Source organism: Anser brachyrhynchus, assembly GCF_964034855.1.
Source record: "Anser brachyrhynchus genome assembly, chromosome: 7".
NCBI lineage: Eukaryota > Metazoa > Chordata > Aves > Anseriformes > Anatidae > Anser > Anser brachyrhynchus.
Window position 1 is genome coordinate 32,969,436 of NC_137701.1, and position 25,582 is coordinate 32,995,017.

Here is a 25,582-nt window from a genome sequence, read left to right on the forward strand (position 1 = left end):
ACATTTGACACTTTATATGTTAATTTGCCTAGCCGCTTTTCTTGAAGCATTGAGTAGTTGTTCTAATGACACTTAAAGTAGCTCCTGTCTTAGCACTCACACAATAATATATCTATATAAAAGTGATTTTTGTGATTTCTAGAATGATGATGGCTTTGTGTCTTGGGAGCATAACAATGCAAATAGTCATATCTGCCTGCCGTGTTGCAGAAATTCAGTCATCTCCCAGTATGGGAGGAGGAACTGAGAGTCTGTCTGGAATGTGATGTCCAAATTGTGTAGGAAGCTGCAAGGCAGAGCTATGAAACCTCTCCCAGGTGGCTGGATTCTGTACCTGCTTTTCATTCTTGTGTGTTTCATACACATCTTCACTTCCTATGTCCTTCAGGTTTTTTTCCATGTCACCATATTAAAAATAGTATTTCAAAGAATGTTTTTATGAGATGGAAAGAAACATGAAAATCTTGTATAACTGGTGTTAAAAGTTGCACAGTTGCTCAGATGTCTATTCTTAAAAAACATTATTACTTGACATAAACTTTGTGTGTATCTCACCAAAAAACTTTACAGTGATATAACTAAACAGTCATTTCATTTTACGTGCAACTAAGAATTAGGAATATGCTTCTGGTGAAACAGGAGTAATATGCAGCAGTACATATGGTCTGAAATTTGTATCTATAAAATTGTTATCTAGGGTTGCAAGCTGTTTGTTATTTCCATTATATTGCTGTCAAACCTAATATTAGTGCAGATCTTCAGTGGAAATTTGTCTTGAGAATGTATTAAGAGGTAATTATTAACCAGTCCAAAATGAGTAAGATGTTTCCTTTTATCTGAAGACTAAATGTTGCAATAGTGGGAGTAGATAATATATAGCTTTCTTCTACTGCAGGCTTTTCAGTTGTGCCAAGCCTACAATTTTCACATTACCACATAGACAATAATTGAAAAGAAATAAGCCTTTATTAATTTTCTATTACAGAAAAATCAACACATAAGAATGTCAACACATGAGAATATGAATAGGAAAACAAAAGGTTTTTAAAACTGTATTCAGCATACTGAGCATAAATTGGAATTATACTCCCTAAGCAATCTAATTTGAATTGTCATGTATTAATAAAAAAAAGTGGCTGAAGCGGTTTAAAAATGGCAGTAAGTGGAGATCTTTCTATATAGTTGGCACAGAAATTAAACATACAAATGCTATGTTCCCTCATATGAAGATAACTACTCAAGTGCTTGGAACTCATGGAAATGGCGTTTTCCTGCTTTATGTATGCTATATTCTTATAGTGCATGTACGTCTTCCTTGATTATTACTTTATCGAGGGGTTTTAGATCTGATTAATACAATATCAGGAGAAAATGTGATTTATTTAGTAAAGTGTAGTAAAGACACTTCTGTAAGTGTCTGTCAAATCAAAGGTCTGTCCTGGCTCTGAGCAGCCCATCAGGATAATGTCAAGAACTTACCACTGCCAGAATTCAGCAAGCAGCAGCATAGTGAGGTGGATAGCACACAGTCCAGCTGGTTTTGATTTCCTAGCTTAAATGGTCAGGTATCATTTTCATGTGTGTCATCTTGAAAGGGCAGACATTTGTTCAAACCCAGAGCTGACATTCAAATTCACACTTCTGTTTTCACAGAAATTACTTGACTGTGCCCTGTTCCTCTGCTTGGGAAGGAAGCAGCAGAGGGTCCTGTTAGATGTGAATGGCTGGTGTATACCAGGGCCCAAAGCAATCTGCTATATTCAGTCATAATCCACTTCCACACTATGCTTTGGTAGGGAATACATAGCCCCTGTTTAATAACATGATCAGATTATATCTGACGGGTCTGTGGTCTGGATGTCCCAAGCACTCTCCTCCTTGTGATCTTGAGCTCTGAAGAGAGCTGGTCTCATAGCTCTGAATTTCATCACAGAAGAGTTGTCACAGTCCTGTGAACTTGCTCCTATTTTTGCTTTCAGGGAGAATGTAATGCTTTCAGCATTTAATATTTACTTGAAATGATTTTTCTGGGGAAAAAATGCCTTTAAAAAATGAAGGTTTTGTTTTCTTCACCCACCCCCCTTCAGCATATGAATCTTTCCTGTGTGTTTTCTCCTCTACCCCTGCCCATCTTGCTCAACCATAGCAGTGATTTTTCAGGCAAGTTGTGCATCCTGCTGAGCTTCTCTTAAGGTGACTATCAATTAGAACCAAGCCTCAAATAAGTTCAATTTTCTATTCTATTTTTTTTCTGCCTTGTTATAGGGCTTCTGACTCTCCAAAATAAAACAAGACCATCTCACAATGGATACTACTCTTTGTTGCTAGAAGGGATGAAAAGTATTTTTCATGTGTGTCTATATCAACAGATTTATAAATGAATAAAGCGTACTTCAAAGACTGAAGGCCAAACCATGGTCATGTCATATTCATATAGCACATGATACCAAGTAATGATTATTACGTTAGTTCTTGCAACCTTGTTCCTGGATAAGAGATTACCTGTTTGAAAGTAATCCACAGACTATTTAAATATTTCAGAAAGCGGAGAACCTCCTGTATCTCCTGGAAATGTTTTTCTATTATAACTCTTCCCACGGTTTAAAATCCACGTCTCATTTTCAATCTGAATTTCAGCTTCCATTCATCTTTTTATTATTTATTTTCTTCAGTGCTTTTTTTCTGGGTTGAGAAATAAGCTGGAAACTTCCTTCTCTATCAGTTAATGGGGTCTAATGTGTTCACCATTTGAACTTCCTCTTTGGAACATTCTTGTTCTCCTCTTCTGAGTAAAACATTAAATTTTTCAGATTCTTAGGGGACTTGAACATGTAAACCCATTCCTTATTTATATGTTTGTCCATTTCCACATCCCAGTAAGCTGCTAGCTATGAAGTTTTTGGATAAGTTTTGCCACAACAAAGTGATCCAGATTTTGGCAGATTTCATCATCTTTTTGTCACCTTGCTCTGAAACTTCTGTCATCCTCCTGTACTTCTGACCCTTGTGTTGTTCAGTAGTGATGTTTGGAGTTTGGTACAATGTACCATAATATCGAGGTACTTTTTGTATGTTAATATCTAGCTTTTCTTTTTATTTGATAGGATTTCTTAAGGAAATAAGCTGGTGGCGTCAGACTTCTGTCTGTTTTCTGACCGTACCATTGAACTCCAGGACATCTTTGATACAGTGTGAAGAGTCTCAAAGACAGGTAAATTCACACAAGTTTTTAAAACTCTGTGACCTTGTTCGAAATCAGCATTCCTTGGGCTTTGATGGTTGGTGTCCAGTTGTGCCCCTACACAGTGATGGTGGTTCTGTATGCCCCAGCCTTCTCTGTGCTTGCTCCATTGGCAAATGGGGCCTGTCAGCGGGATGAAGGGTGTTGTGTGGATAGGAGGGTTGTTAGGGAGTATGTGGGCTGGGGAAGGGAAATAGTGGGATACATGCTGCCGGGGGGTACATGCTTCTGTGGGGGAGAATGTGGGGTTTGATGGTGTTGGATTGTATAGCAGTAAGGAATATAAACGCATGAGAAGCTGTATTTCATTAGTTCTGCTGGTATCAGATGTTATCAATCATAATGTTGTGAGGGTATTGTTCTATGAAGGAACCTCATAGTATTGCTTATTAAGTCTAATTCTCTATCTTCATTGTCCTTGTACAATTTGTGAAAATTATTCATGACTAGCTTCTATTTTTATGGGCTCCCCAGACTGCCTGCAATCATGTGCAAGAAATGCTTCCAGACATATCAGTGGCTTTAAAAGTATTTATGTGGATGGAAAAATGGTTTCTCTCAACTGTTATATCTCCTCTGAACTGCAAAAAATTATCAGTGGACTAATTCTGAGTTAGGCCTAATTTTTTCCCTCTTACATTTCCTATCCCATCTCCTTTAAATAAAAAAATGTCTGGCACGCAGCTGCTCTAACAGGTCAGGATCCTGCTAGTTCAGTCTCTCATTATAACTAAAGTGTTCAAGGGGAAAGATCTATAGCTGTCCTTTGACTATTCTCAAAATACATTGAGAATAGTTATCCATTGTCTATTCTCAAAATACATACTTTCAATGATATTTGAAATTCAGAAGAGGTATTGGTGGGGTGTTGATAAGGGTATTTGTACTCCTCTGGATGCCGAGGTGTGAGCTGGCCCTGACAGCGCAAGTGAAGAAGGCTTTTACAAAGCAAGTTGTGACTTTGGTAGAATTTAAAAATATGTAGGTAATTTATAAATTAATTAGTTCAAGAATTGTTGGTCTAACTAAACTATCAAAAGTTGAGCATAGCTAGGTTACTTTCTGCCTGAGATAACCTGTACTTGCGTGAAACTTAGTGTTGATTTTGCTGTCGTGAGTCTGGGTCTCTGAAGAAACCTCAATAAGATGGGAAGAGAACAAAGGGTAGCTTGAACCCACTGCAGTTTGCACCTCTTCATGACTGAGAGAAGCATTTTCTGTTGGACAAGGGAGAAGGATTTAACCCTTAGTCACGGGATATAGCAGCTATATCCTATTCTCAGGTGCCTAATCTCTTCATTTCAGTTAGAATAGCTGTTTAGGTTCTCAGTATTTTAGCAGTTACTTTTACTTGAGTGTGATGAAGATGCTTCCTGAAAAGCAAAGCTTTTATGAAGAGCTAATCACTAAAAACAACGCTATGATTTTTACAATTATGAGGTTTTATTGAATTAAGGTGTGACAGACATAAAATGTCCTGATTTCAGGAAATGTTTGACAGTTTTGGGATAGTTGAGAAAAATCAGATTGGCTTGGCTGTTAGAGCTGAAACTTGGATTAAAATTATGCTGAAGATTTTAAGAAGAAATGTGGTGTCTTTAGTCTATTCATTAATCACCCAGGAGGAAGGAAAACAGTTTAATAATACAGATTATGTATTAATCGCCTACTTGGTTAGGCCTTAAAAACTAAGGTGAGAGCTAGCACAACACTGAAATAGCAAATATTTGCTTCAATTTTAAGATGGCTTTCCAGTGGCCGCTGTCCTGTAACTTTGGGAGCTAGTTTCTGTTATAGCTGGTATGGAAATTTTACAAGTAGATTAGTAGAAATACAGTGTTAAGCACAAATATTACAATATTCTTTGAAATGGTAAAATAATTCCAGTTCTGATCTGTGGATTTTAATTTTTACACTCAAGTACATAATTTAAAACTTACGTATCTAACCGTGAACATAGTTTTTAAGTCAAATGGTGTAAACTCATAACAGACCCAATAAAACATTAAAAGCAGTATGATACAGCTTTGAAAACTAACCAGCAGAGCAGAGAATGCAAAACTTCAGTGAAATACTTGCAAGCAGCTTGCAAATCTGATTAATTACTCATGAGAAATTTTTAATACTTCAGAATAATAAATTCACTAGAGGTTTCTGTAACTTGTTCATGGGTAATCTGCAGACAGAAAAAGCTGAAATTATATTGGTGCAGTTTTCATTGTGAATGGCTCATTCGGTCCTGGTGGGGACATATAATTTACAAAAGCTTCAGAAAAAGTTTTGAAATGCATGCAAGAAATGATGCAAAGATTCAGTGAAGGGAAACCTGTGCCAGGCTCCAGAACAAGGTGAACAACAGCTGAAATGAGGCCACGCAGAGCTCACCCCTGACTTCCAGCCAACATCAATTTTTCAGCTGGGCAAGTTCTCATTGACATGACAAGAAAGAGGTGATGCACTGAATTCAAAAGCCTTCCCAAATATTTCCTACCTTTTAAAAATTAAAGCCATGCTCTAAATGTAGCAGATGTTAACACACACTCTATCTGTGGATATATCTCTTTCCGAAGAAAATCAAAAATAGAAATCACAAAAGTATGCACAGAATTGTTTTGTGTGAACTCTGGTTTATCTTGAAAATGGATAGGTGAGTTTTGGCTGTTGTTGGAGTAATTCACCTACTAATTCAGCTTCTGTTTAAAGCTATTTGTTATAGCCAACATATCAAAGCCACATCTTGTTGCTTCTTCTATGAACCACATAGTGACTTTGCATTGTCACTGTGCATGGTTTGGATGTGTCTGCTCTCAGTCTTTGACAGTCTTATTAAAAAAAAAAAAAAATCCCAGTGGTGAGTGTAAATCTTGGAGGAAAAAATTAATAAATCTTAACTCTCAAAAGTAATTAACTGAGACAAATATTGTCGCAGTCTGACAGCTCATACAGAGTTAGTTATGATTACTGTTTTGGATACTCCTGAGTATGGAGTAAAATCAGACATAAGATTATTTTCTGTCACAGACATATGCTTTTCTTATGCTGAATTGACTCTTTGGTTGAATAAGTACAAAATATTCCTATTTTTTTCAGGTACACAAGACTCTCAGGAGTCCTGGTTTGGGTGGAACTAGATTTTTCTCAGTAGAATTTACTCTGAAAGACAGTAATATCTTCACCTTAGCTGGAAATTTAACAAAAAGGATCACAAACCCCTTGTATAGTTTGTGAAGTCCTATGGATTGAAGCCTAATATAATTGTCAATATATGGTGGTGGATGGCATCTTGGAGTCCCTAGAGATCTCTTCATGCAAAAAGACTTCCTGGGGGGGAGTAGCTTTTTTTGCCAGAATTCATTTGAAAAATGAGGAAAACAAAATTAGAGGGAAGAAAGGTCAGTCTGACCCAGAGATACCCATCTATCTTGGTTAGTAGTTAGGGAATTAAAGAATCTTCTCTAATTTACTAACCACTTCTATGGTTCTATGGCCTTGGGAGTCCTAATAACCATGGAGAGATCTACCCTGACTTTCACCAGCATGTTGTATTGGAGATCTAGGATGCAACAAGCAGTAAAGAGGAAACTGGAAAATTAGTATCATACAGTGTAAAGCTGGGAGTGAAGAAATCTGAGTCAATGCTTGGCCCTGTATTACTCATGCAAATAATTTCTGGGCTCTACTACTTAGTTTCTTTTATCTGTGAAATACTGGTAATAACACCTGTCTGTATTACTGTCTTATGTCACTGGTGAGTGAAAGTACAAGTAGAGAAGGTAAGAGCCTGGTAATAATGGTTTTCCTGACTGTAATTCGTGTTCAATAGGTTGGTTTCTGTCTCGGGAAAAGGTTGAATTTCCTTTCAATAGCTTTGCATTTTGCTTTTGGTGGGACTTAAATAACAGCAAGGAAACATCTCTTTCACGTGATCTCATGGTATCAAATTGTTTATATTTCTACAATGTAGAAAACAAACCTTAAAAAATGTAAGGGTAATAAGTACATTAATATTTTGTGGTATTTTTATTTGTACTGGAAATAAAGTGTAAGAAAATGATCAGAAAGGTAGACTAAAACATGCCTTATGGTATCAATGTGTGTGTATATAAAATGTTTACCGATATGCATGAAACTCTAAAGCAAAGATGGAGCCTACAGTTTCTGTTTATTATGTATAATTCTGGAAACATCCTCTTTGATAGGCTGGCAACCAAAGATATTTATTCTTCTAAAACCTATTCTCTGTTTTTTGGATTATCTCAGAAGAGCTACAGTGGCAAATAAATGCAGTCTGTTGATATTTGTAATAAATGCAGACTGAAAGATCTTGGCCTGCAGTAAGTATTTCCCAGAAGAAAAGAGAATAGATATCATAAAACAGGATGGCAAACAGTAAATGAGGAATGCCCTTAGGAAACAGATTTGTCTGCCAAGGGAATACCTTAAAGATGTGTTTGGCTGAAGCTCTTCCTACTAGAGCCCCTAGAAATTTTAGCATGAAATTTAGAAGATAAGAAAGATAAGACTTGATACTGTGGATATTGGGGGGGGGAGAGGGGGGGGAAGGAAATACTCAGGGAGGAATCTGAGTCATGCTAACTCAAAGCTAAACATATCAAATAATTTTAGTGTGTATTACTTTTGGAATCGTTTGTAGGACTTTTGGGATGTTATTGTAAATTTTCATGGTGTTCTTGTCTGTGTCCTCTCAGGCACTATCTGATGATCTGACTTTGTTTCTTTTCACTCTTATTAGTTATATTACTAAACATATCTTTTAGGCCAGCTTAATTTTCTTTCAATTTTTTTCCTTCCAAAATGAAAATGTACAGCTCCTTTAAATACTTCTCACACTGATCTCCAAAGGCTGTAAAATTTTGATGTCATATGGTGCTAAGCCAGCAGCAGTGGTGTGGCCAGGATGCCACAGATCTGACAGTTGTGCTACTCTTCTGCTATTAAAAATCAAAACAACATAATCAACAAAACTACAACAGTGTTTGACTACCAGTCATAACTATTTTCTCACAAGACCTTTCAGACTGTTTTTGATTAGTGCATAGGGTGATTGGTTGGTTGTTGCTGAATTAATTTGCACTGAACTGCATTCTCCTTCTGTTGAACCAATTACAGAGATGCTTGAAATCTGTTCAGGTCTTAGTATTTCATCTATTGTTCAGTTGTTGATGCAGATTTGGGAGGAGCTCTCCAGTAGTGAGAGCTTTCTTACCCCTCCTCCTTGTGACAACTTATTTGTTCCCTTGCTAACATCAGTCCAATTTATTGTTTAGAAGTATATTAAGGCAGCCACAGAGGTCTCAGTTAACTGCTGTGCCACATACACAAGTTTTTTCAAACCACATGGAGCCATAGTATTCTGTTCACACTGCTTAAATGTAGGCATTTCATTAACAGCCTGAATCAGAAAACTCATCTCTAGGCCTCTTGTAGTCATGAGAGACAGTCTTTGTGGAAAGTGCTTCGGAGTAAAAGCCTGTTTTTTCTACTTGCCATACAGAGGGAGTGGGGAGAGCAGCCTTCTGATGTAAATGATGGAGGCCACTCTAAATCAGAGAAAATGAGGTTGGGTGAAGGTCTTTCCTGTAACTTATTATTCCTCTTAGGTATTGAATGAAGAATTAGCCATTCTTAAGAAATTGCTGTGTAATGAATTCTTAGGTTTCCACTGATGATGAGACTTATCTTAAACTCTTGATTCTCATGTCCATTTGGACATTGTCAATTTTCTTGATGGTCTCCCTAAAATCTTTCTTTTCTGTGGCTTAAGCCTGCTGTTTCCACTTGATCAGTAGTGAAGGTGGAGAGTAGAAAGGCTGCATCCTCCCATGGTGTGTATATACTGTTTTCCGCTATAGCGTGGTGCTAGTGACTCCTGCTCACTTGTCATCACTAGTTAATTCTTTCTAAAACACTGTGACCAAGAAGCCTGTTCCCATTACCTCCATGTGGATGAGTATTTCTGATGTACTTTTACATTTTTTGAATTGTGTACTTTCAACTATTTCTGCAGTATGTCAGTTTTCTCTTTGCTTGTCTTCAGCCTTTTATCCTCACAGACCTCATGTGTTTGTGTCACCTGGAAATTTAATAAATGTGTTCTCTACTCTGCCATCAAGGTCATTAATGAAAGTAGCAGACAGATCCCAGAGGAAGCATCACAGAAACCCATTCAACATGTCTTTCACTGGCTCACCATGAGCCTGGATACTTAAAGCAGGATTTGTTAGCAATCCCACTCAGGTATTTCTTTCAGATGACAGCACTGGGTGAGACGAGTGGTTTGTGGCCGCCCCAGGATGCGTTGTTACTCTCCCTTCTGTTTGGGTGGGAGGTAGCTGGGGCCACTCATTCCTGTTTGCTGTAGAAGAGGCAGCCAGCTCTGCTATGCTTGTGATAAAGTTATGCCACTTCTCTAGCTATGGGGCCTCATACTCCATAGCAGAAAAAAAATTACATTTAATACTTTTCTCTTGACAATTGCTGTGGCCTGTTACGTATTTTTTCTTATTTTCTAAACATTTTCAAATGACTGTTGTGCTTTCCTGTGTCTTCTGAATTGTGAACATGTTATCTCTAGTTCTTGAGCCACTGCTTATCTAGTTGCAAGTCCTGATTAACCCCTTTGTTCCTAATTTGCTAATCAACCTTGAAGGTGAAATCTCATGAAATACCTTCTGAAAATCTGAATATGCTTAAGTATATTTCAGCTTAATTTCCCTTATGTAAAATGGCAGTATTAGAAAACTGACAGATTAGTCAGTTAAGTTTAACCTCCAGTGTTTTAAAGTGCTCTCAAACTCTGCATTTATCAAAACCCTCCAACAGATGGACTATAGTTATAGCATCAGCTTAGGACCTGGGAAATCTTAAATGACAATCTGACTAAAATGCAGACTTTTCTCTCATCCTGAGTCATTTAATGTCCTTATTGCTTAAATTGTCTTTCTCTGATTTAAGAACACTTGTTTCTTGTTCTTTTGTTTGCTCTCCTCTATTCTGACTTCAAGGACAAGGATTTTTGTTTTCTAAAGTGTTTAAAAATGTGGAACAAATAAAATCTGTCTCAAGGAGATTGAGTGGTTTCTTCTCACTGTAGATGTTCTTGTTTTCTTGAGTTTTCTTATTTACTTCCTAAAATCACTTGTGTAAGAAATAGTTACTTATAGCCTTTTCAAGAAATCATTCTTTTATCTAGAACTTCCTTAAGCAAAATGTTACTGTCTTCCAAGGACAGCATTCCTGACCAGCTTAGGTGCTGTACAGATATAGCGACTTTACCAAATGTATGGCCAGAATACTAGCGTTTTTATTGAATAATGAAAGAACTTCAGCAATAGGATCACATTCTTCATAAGAACAAGAAAATGTTATTTATTACATCCAGGTTTCAACCCGTGCTTGGATCTTAATTTAAAGGGCTGATGTTCTGCTTTGGATAGCGGTGGTAATAAGTGTTGTAGTGTTATTAGGGAGGACCCTAATAAAGCAGATGAAAGCATGGCAGTGGTAGAAGTGGTAGAGACACAGAAGGAATGGTGTGCCCCTCAAGATTCTGTCTGCTGTGGTTGTAAGACCACAGAGACAGATCAAGCCTAGCTCTATGGTTCTGTAATTCAGTATGGTTTAATATTCCCAAATACGACTTCCAGCTCAGGCTGGAATTATCCTTATTATCACTATGTAACAAACAAATAGACTGACAAAGGATCAAAACATGTAGAACTGGATGCTTGTGCGTAAGTCAAATTCTAACAAAATTGATTTTTGCCTTCAGAGTACCTAATCATGGTTGCTGACATTGAAATGGTGTTTTCAGCTTCCTTTAAATGAATTTCAAAATAACCTTTGAGATAAACATTTCAGTTTGTGCTCAAGAGTTGTGCAGGTTTTTGCTGTAATATCTACTTAACAAAACCCTATGTTTTCAAGCAATGACCTTAACATTGTGGTTTCCAGTTAAGAGTCGTTCCTGTAACTCTGTTGCTCCTATTGAACAGAAGAGATCAATAACATGTTTTAGGGCGTATGCTGTACAGGCACAAAAATTTATGCAATGCTGTATGAGTTTTTGCTATGGGGATTATACTGAAGTAGACTGAAAACGTATCTTGTTTTTAGCAAGAAGATTTTATACAAGTTTGAATACGTTTTCCTGGTGAAGCCAGGACTTCCAGTGATGACGATAATGTAATCTAAAATGCAAAGAGCAAGTGCTGTGTTGGGTGCTTAATGCATAGTAATGTTTAAATGATGAGTTCCCTTGAGTTGTTTAACATTGTAGGACAACATGAAAAAACTTACAGCTTTTCTTACTAGCAGCTGTTTTTGCTGATAAATTCTATATAGACTATGCAACCACAGAATACCTTTATTAAAACAAATTACTAGATAAATAAGGTTTCTAGTTAATGATACATGTATTTTCTTTTTTAATTTTAAAAACATCTGAAAGGCTAAAGGATACAAACTTTGCAGCTGTGTGAAAGCATTCTGTATAATTTTGACTTGCATTAACATCAGAAAATTTCTAACATGAACATATGAAACTAAACTATACAATGATATGGTAATAAACAGTGTTTTTTCTTAACTCAGGCCCCAAATCTGAGTTCTGCTTTTGCAATTAATCCCTGAGATGATCTGTTGGGCCATATGGCTAAAACTTGGAGTTTGTGCATTGTATCCACATGGTGCAGTGATATGAATGGCTGTAGTGAAAGGATGAATCTAGGAAGAGCACATTTGCTTTCTACAGGGACTATGTAGATGGGAAAGTGCCATGTCATCTTTCTTGACCCAATGTGTCTGCTATATGGGTCTCAGATATGATGGTTGGTTTGGACCTTGCCTGTGGATCAAGTAGTAGGGAGGTTCCATATCCTTCCCTATTTGCTTAACTGTAACTTTAGAATTGCAAAATACTTTTTCTTCAACTTAGTTTTCTTTTTGATTTTCTTACCAGTGTGAAACCTCTGCTGTCTATGGATAGATATACATATTACAGTACAATGTTAGAATACTCTCTCCCCGTAACTGGGGATCTGAAGATGCTTTTTGTTCCTAAAGGTACAAACTTTAGAGTCCTGTTACTAGGCATGATTTTCACGTTTTAAATTCAAATTGATCAAACTTTTTTTAACCCCAAAGCCAAATGATCTTATATCTATGTTGTGAGATTCATGTTCAAAAAAATTCTGTGAACTTTGATATTTTTCATAGATGTAAGCCATGGTCAGAAAAGAAGAACTGTAGCATCATACACTCCATCTCACCCCAAGTTCATTACTTATGCTTAGAGACAGTATGTCTTGGAATCTTCTAGTTTTCTGAAATGGATATCCTCCAATCTTGAGATAATGTGGACAGAAATGAATCCACTGTTTTTCAGGATTGTCACTTTGAATAACTGTATTTCAGGCTGTTCTGAACTATTAACGTTTCACCATCTTTTTCTTTGCTTATATCAAGTATCATATTCTGTGATCACTTGTCCCCTAGTGTATTCAGGCTTTGGGGTCAAGATTAGGCATACTACATTTTTTATTAGAAAGAGGTGATACACAGAGCTAACTAATATTAACTTAGTTTAATATCAGTCCTCAAGCATAACTTGTACAAACTTTAAACTTCAGGGCATGTGAAACATTTGTCAGACATCTAAAATCGAAGCCCCCGATAGAATAGAAATATTTTTTCCTGGACGTTGTAGGTAGATGCTGAAGGAGAATCTCATCCTGTTCTCCAGCCCTGTTTGCTGTGCCAGTGCCTCTTCCGGGAGGTAGCTGCTGAAAATGCTATGTATTCATTCCAGACACTCTGTGCCATGGTAATCAATAACCGTAAAACAAGTAATGATGTCTTTAATATATGCTTCTACCTCTATTGCCCATTCTGCCCTTAAGCAGGCTATAAAACAGGATTTTTAACATTTCAGTGATGCTGTGAACCATCCCATCTGGCTTCACTAATGCTAATTATATGAATTTTCTTCTCACCAGTGAGTTTCCAATTCTTTCTTTGGTTTACAGATTCCTGTCATTGACACAGTGGTAACTGAAATGTTTCTTGTCTTTCCTTTCTACTTTAGCTGAGCTTGTTCATGACATCTTGGACTTCACAGTACTTCATTTGTCTCATAAGCTTCATTTTATGCTGTTAGCTTAAAATCTCCCTTGTTGCTACAGCTTGTCCACAGCAAAGATTAACCTCTTTTCTGGTTGATAAAAGCTCCTGAGGTCTCTCTCCATTTTAACATTGGGCTGATATTCCCATAATGTATAGTGCTTTGTCCTTTGCTGGATTCTGTGTCCTGTTTTCACAGTGCCAATGGTAGCACTTTATAATGGTTGTAAGAGGTCTCTGGGCCATTGTGTGCTCCTGCTTGACTCTGTTGTTGAGTTTGTCCCCAGAAGCTTTGTGCTTGCTTCCCCTCGTGAGAAGTGCTGCAGCACACTGGCTCCCTGTTCAGTAATTTTCCTTTGAATGTCAGTCTGATTCCTTTTCCCTCTCAGTCCCAAGTTGCACATGACTTGCCTCCTTTATTTCCAGTTTCTGCTCTTGCCAGGTCTGCTTCTGGTTTGGTTCACCAAGCAGTTGGCACTTCATGAACCCCCAGATCTATTCTGTTCTTTGGCAGTCAGAGAAAAAGAACGGTGTATTTTACAATGTCCACTGTGGTCCTGGTTGTACCCCTCGCAGACACCCCCTTACAGGTCCTATGTCAGTGGTAACCTGAGTGTTTTATCTCCCAGGCAAATATAAACTGCCATTAAGTGCTGCTCAAGCTCATTCAAACAAATATACAAGGCTGTGTATGAATATTGGACTGTATTGTATATACACAATTTAAAAATCATTTTTTTCCTATGAGTGTACTTTGTTACAGGTCATCAAGCCTGATTTCCCTTTATAGTTGTAATTTTATTTGCTTACTCTTTTTATTAATGCTCTTTTTATTAAAGATGAACAGAATTCTTGGTGGCACAAGTTAGTTTCATAAATAACCAATAATGGAGAGAGCATCAGAAACACAAGACAAAGGAAAAAAACAGTAAGTTATGGGCAACAGTAAATAAGTAGCATGGCACTATAAATGTTGAATTTATAATATAAATCTACTCTGCAGACATAAATATGCAAGTCCTACTGAATGTATTTGGAGATGTATAGGTATATGCCAGAACGAGGGCTTATGTCAGACCTTCTGGAAAGATTTTGGAAAAGTTAGTGAACAATTTATGGACTGGCTACATGTAGGTTTTGAGTGACTTGATTAGAGAGAAGATGCAAATTGAAAATGTGCTTCATAAACCATGTCCTTAGATATTTATAGAGGTTTGAGTCAGCTGTCCTTAAACAGAAGCCATCTTATTCAAATGCTGGGACAAACCTGAGATGGCTCTGCTGATCTGGGTAACCAGTGCCTACAACCACCTGGTGTGACCCTGTAGCATCTATTTAATCATATGCTGGGAGGATAAAGAGGAGCTGGAATACCTCAGCCGTGTCCTGATAAATCTTCGCTTCGCATCAGGGATGATGCCTAGCCATGTCCAGTGTAACCTCAAGATTTTTTTTTGCTGTATGCTGAGACAGTGGTGGGATTTTTTAGTCTTTGCTGTATGCTTGCTGTACTGCAGTAAATAGGTTAAAGGAAAAAACAAAACAAAACAATCAACAACAACAAAAAACACAGTATCTCTTGCTGTTCTAGATCTTGGCTATCTGCTGGATGTCAAACCAACAGGGAAAGCAAGACGAGCTCGTCCTGAATAGTTAGAGCAAAAAACCATATTCTGAAAACATGGTTCTGAAAACCATATTTTCTAATAAAAGGTGTAAAGAAATAGAAGTTTAGCACTGTTTTTTAGTAATAAGAAAAGATATAAAGGTATGTGTTTTTATTATGAAAATTAAATTTTAATCTCATTTTATAGACTTGAGGCTTTACATTTTTCAAAGTAAAATGTATTTTTTATTTGGTTTGTTATGAAGTAGGATATTGTTTTCAAATACAAAGGCAATGAAAAAAGTCTGTCTGAAACAGACATGCTTTCCATACAAATTTACCGAAAATAGACAAAGCTTAAATGAAAAGAAAAAGGGGGAAAAACAAATTTAAAACAGCTAATGGGTAGTGGGGTAGTAATGAATGACCACCAACTCAAAGGTTAAATACTAAAGAGTGAAAACTTCTAATATATATAAGAGGAATCTTGCTCACATGACCTGTCTCATTAAAGCTATTGAAGTGAAACTTCTAAGGGGAAGCTTATTCAAGTGTGTAATTGTTTGGAGGGCAAACTCCTAGTCTATAGCACACTGCATTTTGCTAGTGTACTGTAAAAATGCAGAGTGTTATAAACATAATAATCCTGTAATTAGAATTACATCAGGCATAATGTTTTTTCATTAGAAAGAACATCAGCTGGTTATAGCAATAATTTCAAAGTGGATGTTTCTGTGTTCTCTCAAGCTAGCTAATGAATGTCTTCAAGTCTTGTACAAAAAAGGAAGCAAATTTTCAGTCTTATACATGACTTAGAAAACTGACGTCAATTTGTTACGCTAATTATATTTAATATCATTCTCACCTCTGAGTGTGCTCCTGGTTTAAATCAAAACCTAATTCTCACTGATGAACAAACAGATTATAGGTGATGCAATTCACATTAGAAATTTGGTAAGTATTCGCTGTGAATCAGACAAGTAAGTGAACTTTGTCAATTTATAGCTATGAACCTTATCTAATGAAGAAAGCATGCACGTTCATAAGAAGGTGGTAAAGGTACAAGGAAGATCGATAGTATATCTTTGCATGCACATAAAGATATACATGCTCTTTACTCATATGTAGATATCTCCTAGATAAAGCAATGTTGAGGATGACTCTTGGGCACAAGCAGGACAGGTAAGAGGTCGTGGCTTGCTTGCTGACACTGGTGCTGCTCTAAAGACAGTCTGTTTTGTGATGGATTCAACTAGATGATCATAACTGATTTGGTGGTTTACAAATTCATCTTCCATTTTACTTCTCCCAAGAGAATCGCAGGAATGCTTGTGAAAGTCTGTAGTGTAAACTTCTTTGTCTATAAGCTCTAGGTCTGTAAATTTTTGTTAATGTTGTAGCTGTTAGGCTCCCAGAAAGCACTATAATTTTACATAGGACTAATGGCTGGAGTATGCAGGAAATATATTTAGAAGTAGTTTCCAATAAAGACTTGCCAAGAACACGTAGGACTGAAATGTTACAAAAATGTCACTAAAAGCGTCAAAAAGAATGAATAATGGAGGTGCTGGACAGATATTAACAACAGAGCAGAGAATAGAAAGTGGAAGATCCCTAGTTTCACCTATTACTTATAGGTATAGAATTACAAATATTCCACAAGCTGTCAAATTTTGCTGTTTAATCATCTAAGCAATACTGATTAATGGGTTACAGATGATATGGGTGTAACTGATGCAAATTTAAACTGTCTATATCTTTGTCTTAGTCCCAATTGGAAAACTAGATTCCTGCTTCAGAAAATTGATTTATTCCCCTATCAAAAAAATAAAATGTAGAAGAAAACAGTTGACTTATGACCAGAGTCATTTTTTCAGTGTTTAGCATTACCCTTCATGTTAGTTTCAAATAAAGCAAATGACTCTCTGGAAGTGACAGGGAGGAGTATAGCTCCATAGAAACAAGAACAGAGCTATTGCTTTAGACTTAGCAGAGGAACTTTGATAGGGACATGGTTATAACAAGAGCAAGAAAGAGTTATTCATTTGACAACAGTAATCTGTCCCTTCATAGTCTACAGAATGAAATACTTAAACACTGTCTGCAAATACCTACTATTGCGTGTTGAATGTATGATGACACATTTTACATTGTATCTAGGTATAAAGTCTTAGTTCCTGCTTCAAAGGGTTTGTAAAATACATACTATAAATGCAATATTAATTACAGTGAATTGTGACCTTCTGTGTCTTTCCCTGACACTTGGCAAAGTTGTTATAAAGTTGTAATTGCTTAATGATGCTGGTAAATATTAGGTAATCAGTCTCATGGGTAATCAGATATTAAGAAGATGCTAATATTAACCAAAGAGTCTAAGGTCAGTGTACAGTTTATTCATTTGTCCAAGCAAATTTGTTGTATATGTTGACTTATGTCTTTGGCTGTTTGTAAAAGCTTGACAGTTTCTCATAGTGCTTCAACATTTCCAAATCTTGAGTGTAAGCATAGACTGAATAGGAAGCAACTAACGTTATAATGTGTGCTTGACTTAGAAATTTAGAAAAAAGTTACCCATGCTATGATTCATAAAGTAAGTTAGAAAGATGCCAAATGTAAATTCAGCTGAGAAATCTGTAAATCTCTCAATATGTTTAAGTATTGCGTCTCCCCCTCAACTTCTCAAGAAAGTCAACTTTCTATTGATTGCACTGAAAATATAAGAAAGGATGTATAAATATCAGTGGGGCCACTGTAGTTGCCTTTTGTTTTAAAATTTCTGGAATTCTTTTTTATACTTAGTGAGAAACAAAGTTTTGTCACTTCTGTTAGAAAGAATGTGGCAATTGCATAAACCATGTTCAGTTTCCTCACTTCCTCTGCTGCTTGAATAACAGCAAGTAGAATTTCTAGGCATTGGTTGGATATCATAGTCTTTGGTTCCTTTTTTTTTCCAAATAACACTTGACAGAAACAGGATTGGTTGGTTATACCTAAAGCTTTAAATATCTAATTTCACTCTTGTTGCAAATTCATTGACTTGAGGAGTCCTGAAATCAGAGAGGAATTCTGTCTCAATTCTGTTGGCTGAAATGAATTTTCATCACTCAGAAGACATGGTCCAGATTTTTCCATGAGAATGCATATTGCTTATTAATATTTGTGTAAATATTTTGTTCTATGTTCTCCTGGAGAGGTGCTAAGTGGTGTGGAATCAGTGTGAGCAATCATAGACAAGCACATCACAGCATTCTGGCTACTGGAGAACATCGCCTGTTTTACAAAGTCAATGCAGAAAGCCTGAAAGAGGCTGTGAAAGTGAGTTGTGACAGTTGTTTGCTTCAAGTGTTACATTGCTGATTTGTCTCTTGCTGAAATCTGAGTTCCTGTTCTATTTTGCCAATGACACTGCCGTAACTTGTTAATGGCATAGTGGATTCACAAGGGAACCACAATCTTGAACTTGACCAAATTCAGAATGAAAGATTTTTTGTCTGCCTTTTTTCAGGTCATTTAAAAGCACTTGACTTTATTAGTCAGTCTGACTCTTCAAAGTACTTTTGTAGTTTAATGGGTGTTTGCTTAGCACTTGCATTCTTTCAGATGAAAAATCAGTAATTTTGTCTTAAATGACAGCTTAATTAGAAGCCGTATAACACCCTGTTGGATCTGACTTTGCCCTTCCTTACAACATACAAATATACAAAGTACACTGAAATGTAGTTCGGCTGTTTTATACTTCATCTTTGGTTGCTTTGTATTATTTTTATTTAAACACTGGACAGAAATAGTAGATGCTGAAAGCTTGTTTATGTAGGAATTGTATTGGGAATGCTGTCTTTAAATCCACAATTTTCAGCATCCTTAAATTAGGGATGAAAGTGGCCACAGACTTGGTCTAACTGGGCAGGGACACCCTCTGGGAACCAAGTCAAAGGTATGACCTTGCTGGGTCTCTCTTGCCTGATTCAGTCCTTGTAGGGTCTTATGGGCATTTAATGAAGAAATACCACTTAATGACTCAAGCAAGTGTAAGCTTTCATAGAGCTACTAGTACTTTAAATAAATTACTTACACAGCAGAGAAGAAGCATAGACTGTGTGTATATATGTACACACACACAGGCAATGATTGTTTATGGAGATAGGCAGCAAGCAGAAGTGACTTCTGAATATATAATTGTGAATTATTTGCTTAAACTGTGTTCATGACTAGTGCTTTTATTGGTGGGCAGTTCTGCGAAAAAGTATTGCAGAATGAGATTCTTTGATTCTTATTGCCACTGTAGGGATTTTAATGTTCTCCTTGTGCATGACAGAAAAACAGGAAAATATATATCAGTGGTGGCTGGCCAACTGTTTCTCAGTCAGTATTATGCAGTGGTATTTTTAAAAGAGAAAATCATAATTAAACCTTTATGAGTATCCACCTTTATAGTCTATATCTATCTCAGTACATTAATTGCATGGAGTCCAGATTTGCCTCTTAAGGCAGTAATTATATCTGTTAAAAAATCCACGCTTCTAATGGTATGATGCCTCAGACTGGGGACTAAAGAAATAAAATTACTCCATTTTAATTTCAGTAGCTAATGTATGTTTTTAATCCATCTTCACCCAACATTAAAAGCACTTTGTTTTTAATAAACTTGGTGGTGAATTAGAAATCATTTTGTTCCTGTGACTAATACGAAAATGGGTTTTTGTCCTTTGAAATGTATAGTCTATATACAAATGAAAATGAATGTTCAACTTGGAAACAGCTTTATTGATGCTTTAAAATGGCAAGAGAATGGCCAAGTTCCTTAAATGGAACCTGGAGAAACAGATGCAGTATTAGTTTTAATAAGTCATTTCATTGTCAGTGACCTCATAATTACTGTAAATTGTGTATGTAACAATAATCCCTGAGTGTTACTCATTATAAGCAGTTAGTCAATGATGTGATAAGCTAAAAGCCTAAGGTGATGAGGAAGGTGGCTAATTTCTGTAGTGACTGATTTCCTGTGAAGTATGTTATCATAATTTATGTGCTGTGCAGCAGTTAGAATGGCAACAATTTTGCAAGAGCTGCCTTCTATCCAGCGACTCTTTCACTAATGGAAAACTACAGGTATGGACAGTAGAAAGGCCTTTTCAAGACACTTTTGCATTTTTTGAAATGTATATCTATTAATACATATTGAAGGCTTCAAAATTGAAGAAAAAACAAAAACACCCATGGTCAAGAGCACAGTGAAATGAAAGAGTATAACAGTACTGACTTTATATGATCAGACATAACTTCTCTGTCCATAAAATGTATAGTTAATCTCCTAATACAGTTAACACACACCAGCTAGACAAGACTTCAATAATATGCAAATGCAAACTTGAAACCAGTGTTTTCATTTGAATGGTTACAAGTCCATATGTGTCTGCTCCCTTTCAAATATCTGTCCTTGACTTCCATCAGTTTTTAGGATGCAGATACTCCAGATATTCATATCTACTGTACTTCCAAGGGTGTGTAACAAGTCCCATGTATAATAAACTTTCTTTATAACTTTTTTTGATTATACTTTGTGGTAAATCAGTCACTGCTATTAACTGGCAGGATTTGTCTCACTTTGCTTATCTCACAGCTGTAGAGGCAGGAAAATATCCTGCATAGTTCTCCACTGTGGTGGGCCAGTTCTGTTGCTGCCTATGCTAGACAATTGCAAGGCAAGAGCAGGACACCACTGAATCAGATCACCAAGGCCTTTTAAAATAAATGTATAAACATCTGGGATTAACAAATTGGTTCTCTTGGGTTTTCTTTAAAGTGTATGCTAGCACAGACAGCGATGTATGTGAGAAAACAGATATGGAGTCCAGGGCCCCAAGGTCTGTAGCCCAAGTCCTGTGGCTAGGTGATCACTTTGCATCTGCTTTGGCAGTATAGACTTTTGAGTTGTATCTTTTTGGCTTTGTACTACCAGAAATCTAATATTTTTAGAAGACAAATATGTCAAAGATTGAAGTGGCGCTGCAGAATGGTATGCATCATTGATTTAGGGTTATTTTATGTCTACGTTAAGCCTTTGCTTAGTGACCAGAGTGTGACGTGGGCTGCAGGACAGAAGCTGCTTAGGAGCAGCTTTGGGTAAGTGGAGTTGTGCCTGGGAGTAGACTGTGGGTCTCACTGTGACATGTCACTGCTGGTGATTACTTCCCTCCTGGGGAAAGGGTTTGGGCTAAGTACACTAAATGACACACATGAGAGCAGTTATTACAGTATCCCCTTCAAAATCCATCTTGTTCCCCAAAACCTGTGCAGGAAGACTAGGCAGATAGGATTAATGCCTGTTATCTCTCTTGGGCATTTGCTTAAAGATATCTGCCAGCTCCCAGCCTAGCGCAAACTTTCTCATTTAACAGTCTAACTAGGTGTAATTAAACTTAGTTTCATATATAGAAGCTACTGGCTCCTGTCTGAACTTTGTCTAAAGATTTATCTTGATGATAATTGCATTTAGTTTGTCCTTTATTCAAAATGTTTTTGCTAATCAGAAAATTATGTGCCAACTTGATAAATTACCTTCTACTTGTATTAAATGGTAAAAATTATGTAAACTGAAAGCACAGGGTAATAACTGTAAAGAACATTCATTTCAATGTCTTTAACAGAGATGCCCAATTATTTAATAACCTCTTCATATGGAGAAGGACCCTTCTGCTAGGGATCTGTTAATGCCCTCTGATTTAAACTGCTTAAATTCTCAGTCTTTAAATTAGACATGGAAGATAAATGAATTATGACCAAATAAGAATGATATGTATAGGTAAGATGGTGTATAATAACCTTCTGAAATGGAAAACTTTGAGACATGATGTTTAATTAAACTGGCCTTTGTCTTGGTGTTAATCCATAAATTTTGTTTAGTCAAGCAGGTGAAAACTCATTTGAAATATTTTTTTCAGAGAAAAATAGCTTTTTTTCAAAGTGGAAAACTTGTTAGAATTTTGATTTCAACAGGGTTGTTTGATGAAAACACCAATCTCCTTCTTATCGGGAGTAACATCAAGGGTAATATTTTCAAATGTGCCCAAGTGACTTAAAGAATTGAATTGAATTTCTGAGTTAACATAGGCATTTTAGATGTTTCCAGAGAAGTAGGCTTCTAAGGCACATAAGTAATTTTTCTTTTCAAAAAACACTGACAGGCTTATTTTTATAGTAAAAAGAAAAGCGTCGGGGGAAAAAATTGTCAGATCAAGTATTTAACCCAATATTATATTCATTGCAAGTCACAGAATTTAAATTTTTAAAGAATAAGCATTGAGATGAATGGCTTTTTGCATTTTTGTAAATTCAGGTTGAAATGCTAATTTAGAATAAGGATGTGATGAATCTGACAAGACCAGATATATGAATAAGTCTAGTATCGTAAATAGTATTAACTCCTACAAGACCCTGGGAGATGAGGTGCTCTCTTCTCCCTTGTTCAGACCTCCTGATTTATCATCTAGCTATTCTTGGGTTATTAACACTACAGTGGACCCATGGTGTTTTTAGCTGCCAACTAACAGCATGATAAACCTACTGTATCATCCTTTAGAACACCAATAATGTTCTTATTCCTGACCAGGGTCTGCCCTGCCCACAGCTCCTGCTGTTGGCTCAGACCCTCACCAATGGGTTGAGTGCTCCTTGTACCAGTCTTGAATCCCTCTGGGCTACGGGATATCGTCCTCCCTATGGAAGGGTGTGTGGGTTTCTGTATTTTTTCCAAAAGTAAAAAGAATTAAATTGTATGGGCTTGTTTCAAGAATTCTATGATGTATAAATTTATACAAGATTTTCTCAAGGCATCCAGGATTTAAATAACCATGAGGTTGCAGTTGGAGTGGGAGCGGGGAGATAATTACTCAATACCTTCTCTCTGAATGAAAGTAGAAAGGAATAACACTCTTATCACCACTTTTTTTGGATATGTGACTTTTATGCAAAGAACAGTACTGACAATAGAAAAAAAAACAAATGTGTGTGCACACAAACATGTCTCCAAACATTTTACTTTCAGAAGAACTGCACAAATATTCTTCAAGAACCTCCTCAAAAAACTATTTTAGATATATTGAGTAGCTTCAGCTGCTTTTATTAACTGTAAAAGAAAAAAGTATGTGTTGCATTTGGTAGTGATGCTGTACTTCCAGACTTGAACCAAAATTGAACCAAACCTTTTGCCTTCTGATATGCTGTCTGTGGCATTTTGCATTCAGAGATGGAACATGATGGATTAAGATCTGGTATGGAGTGAGTTTCCAGATAACATTATCAGAGGAAAATCTTGTGAGAGGAGGAGCAGAGGCAAAAGATATTGATGTTAGATCAGTCAAATGTTTAAATATGCCTATAGTAGGATGTTGGTGTAGTTTCAAGTTAGGCAGAGGAAGACAGGAGATGGCAACAAGAAGCCAGAAACAACAGATAAGCTATCTAGATGTCAATAACATTTACTGCATGAAAGATCTATCAAAGAAATACGGTAGACTAATAACAAAAGGCAAGGATATTTTAGTGTGTTTTTTCCCCTTAGCTTGCACAGTTGGTACTTGGTGACCTTCTCTATCTTTTCTCTTTGTGGTATGAATTTCATCCGAAAAAATAAACTTAGCTTAAAATTGCAGCTTCCATTTGTGAATCAGAGGGTCTCTGTAGAATAGGCAGCAGATGTGTTTAAAGTACAAAAATTAGATCAATTATTGAAGAGGAGTTGCTGAACTTTAGATCATAAATCTTATCACTAAAAAATGAAAAATTAAATTGTAGTGCCACCCACATGCACTGTCATGATGATTATTCCAATAAAATATATTACTGTTAATGCATAATATGATAGTGTTAGAATAATGATTAATATACCTCTTACTCCAATGTGTAACTAGAAGTTCATCAGCTCTGCATATGAAAGGGGTGAAGTAGTCACTGCTAGAGAACCACACTGCTCATTATTAGACTTACCTAGCAAGCAATAGCATCCCATAACGAATAGTTCAGGAAAACACATCATAATGGACCAGATCAGATCTTCAGCATGTTGTCCTCTTCCCTGCTCCAAGGATGGTGGAACCTCTCCCCAAGCCCAGGGATACTCTGCCAAAGGTCTATAAGGGCATGATGAAATAATGGAGTAAGCTCGGGGAAGTCATTCAGTTCACTCTGGAAGCTGATAGTCCAGCAGACCTGCCTAATGTGCATGTGTCCCTCTGGTAATTGGTACAATGGTATTTATGGTTGTGGGTGGTTTTTTTTTTTGGAAGTCAGTGAGAGCTTTTAGTGAGCTGCTTCACCAAATATGCTGCTATGTTCAGTACTAACTGATTATAGTTCAAGTTAAGTGGTTTCATACTTGTGTGTGCAATAGCCTACTAAAAGGCAAGTAGGCATATGCAAACTTGCTATGTTGAAAAGCGGAAAAGACTTAGCATATTGTCAGATTTAGATTTGGTTACCAAATCACTTTCTGCAGGCTGTGCTTATAGCTCTAGGAGTAACAAGAGTAGTGGTTAGGTTTATTTGGGAGTAAAAAAATAAAAAAATTGAAACAATATAAAATTCTTTAGAACAGAAAGCTTAGAGGTGAACATCAGTCAGAGCAGGCATTAATTTGGGCTATGCAGAGGAAAAGATCTAGAAGATGAAAAAAGATGATAGATAACTTATGGCATCGATTATAGGTACTTCAAAAAATAACTTCAAATGTTGTTCTAGAAAGTGATGGGCTGTCTTTGGTGACAAAAAAAATTAAAAATAAAAATGGTGTGGTTAGGCACAGAAAAACTGCAGATCCCTGGCTTCGATTCCATGTGTTCCACCACACTTTATCACCTGAATCAGTTTTTTCCAGATCCATAAAAATATTTAAGACTCTCAGTTCCCATTAAAGCAGAGTTTATTTGACTTGAAGACATCTTAAAAATTAAACTTGCTTTAACTTTTCATCTGTGATGAAATATGAATAATAGTATGACATTATTCTACTTGAGCTGCTAAAAAGTGAAAAGTACGCGAGAGGTGCTTCAAATCGTGGAATTTCCAGAAACTGAAAGACAGATGTGAGAAAAGAATATAGCTTAAGTATGAATCATGCCTTTGAAGATGTTTCTGCTTGTCTAGTTTGCATAGAAATATGTACTTTAGAGTACTTTCATCTTGATTATGTATCTATTGAACAGCTGAATGGTTCTTAAGCTTTTATTGTTACACCAAAGAAAAAGTCATGGAAAGTAATTTCTCTAAACTGGAAGAAAAACATGGAAGAAAAACAAACCTTTCACCTTTCCTAATCGCAACAGTCTGACAATTCATTATAGTTCTAGATTCTTTGATTGCTATTGCAAAAATCCCTTCCCTCCTCTGCATGTTTTCATAGCGTCTTCTGCTTGTGCCCTTTCAGCTTTGATTAGATCTTTGGGAAAGTCACAAAAAAAAAAGTGAGGATTATTATACATTTGGGTTTTAGTCTTCTGTCCCAAAGGAAACATGTAAAGGACCTTGCTCCACGTGCTCCATGCTCATCTTTTCCTTTTCTTGTAGTAGTCATCTCAAAGGTGACTTTGAAATTACAATCA

General features: G+C 36.5%; 1 long non-coding RNA gene across 1 annotated transcript in view; it reads left to right on the plus strand.

Annotated features, from left to right (window-relative positions):
• The window catches only part of LOC308198425, a 112,030-nt gene that overhangs the window by 48,860 nt on the left and 37,588 nt on the right, over positions 1-25,582 (plus strand). The window contains exon 2 of the long non-coding RNA XR_013953897.1: positions 3,105-3,211. This is a non-coding gene — a long non-coding RNA (uncharacterized lncRNA). The remainder of the gene's footprint in view (positions 1-3,104; positions 3,212-25,582) is intronic.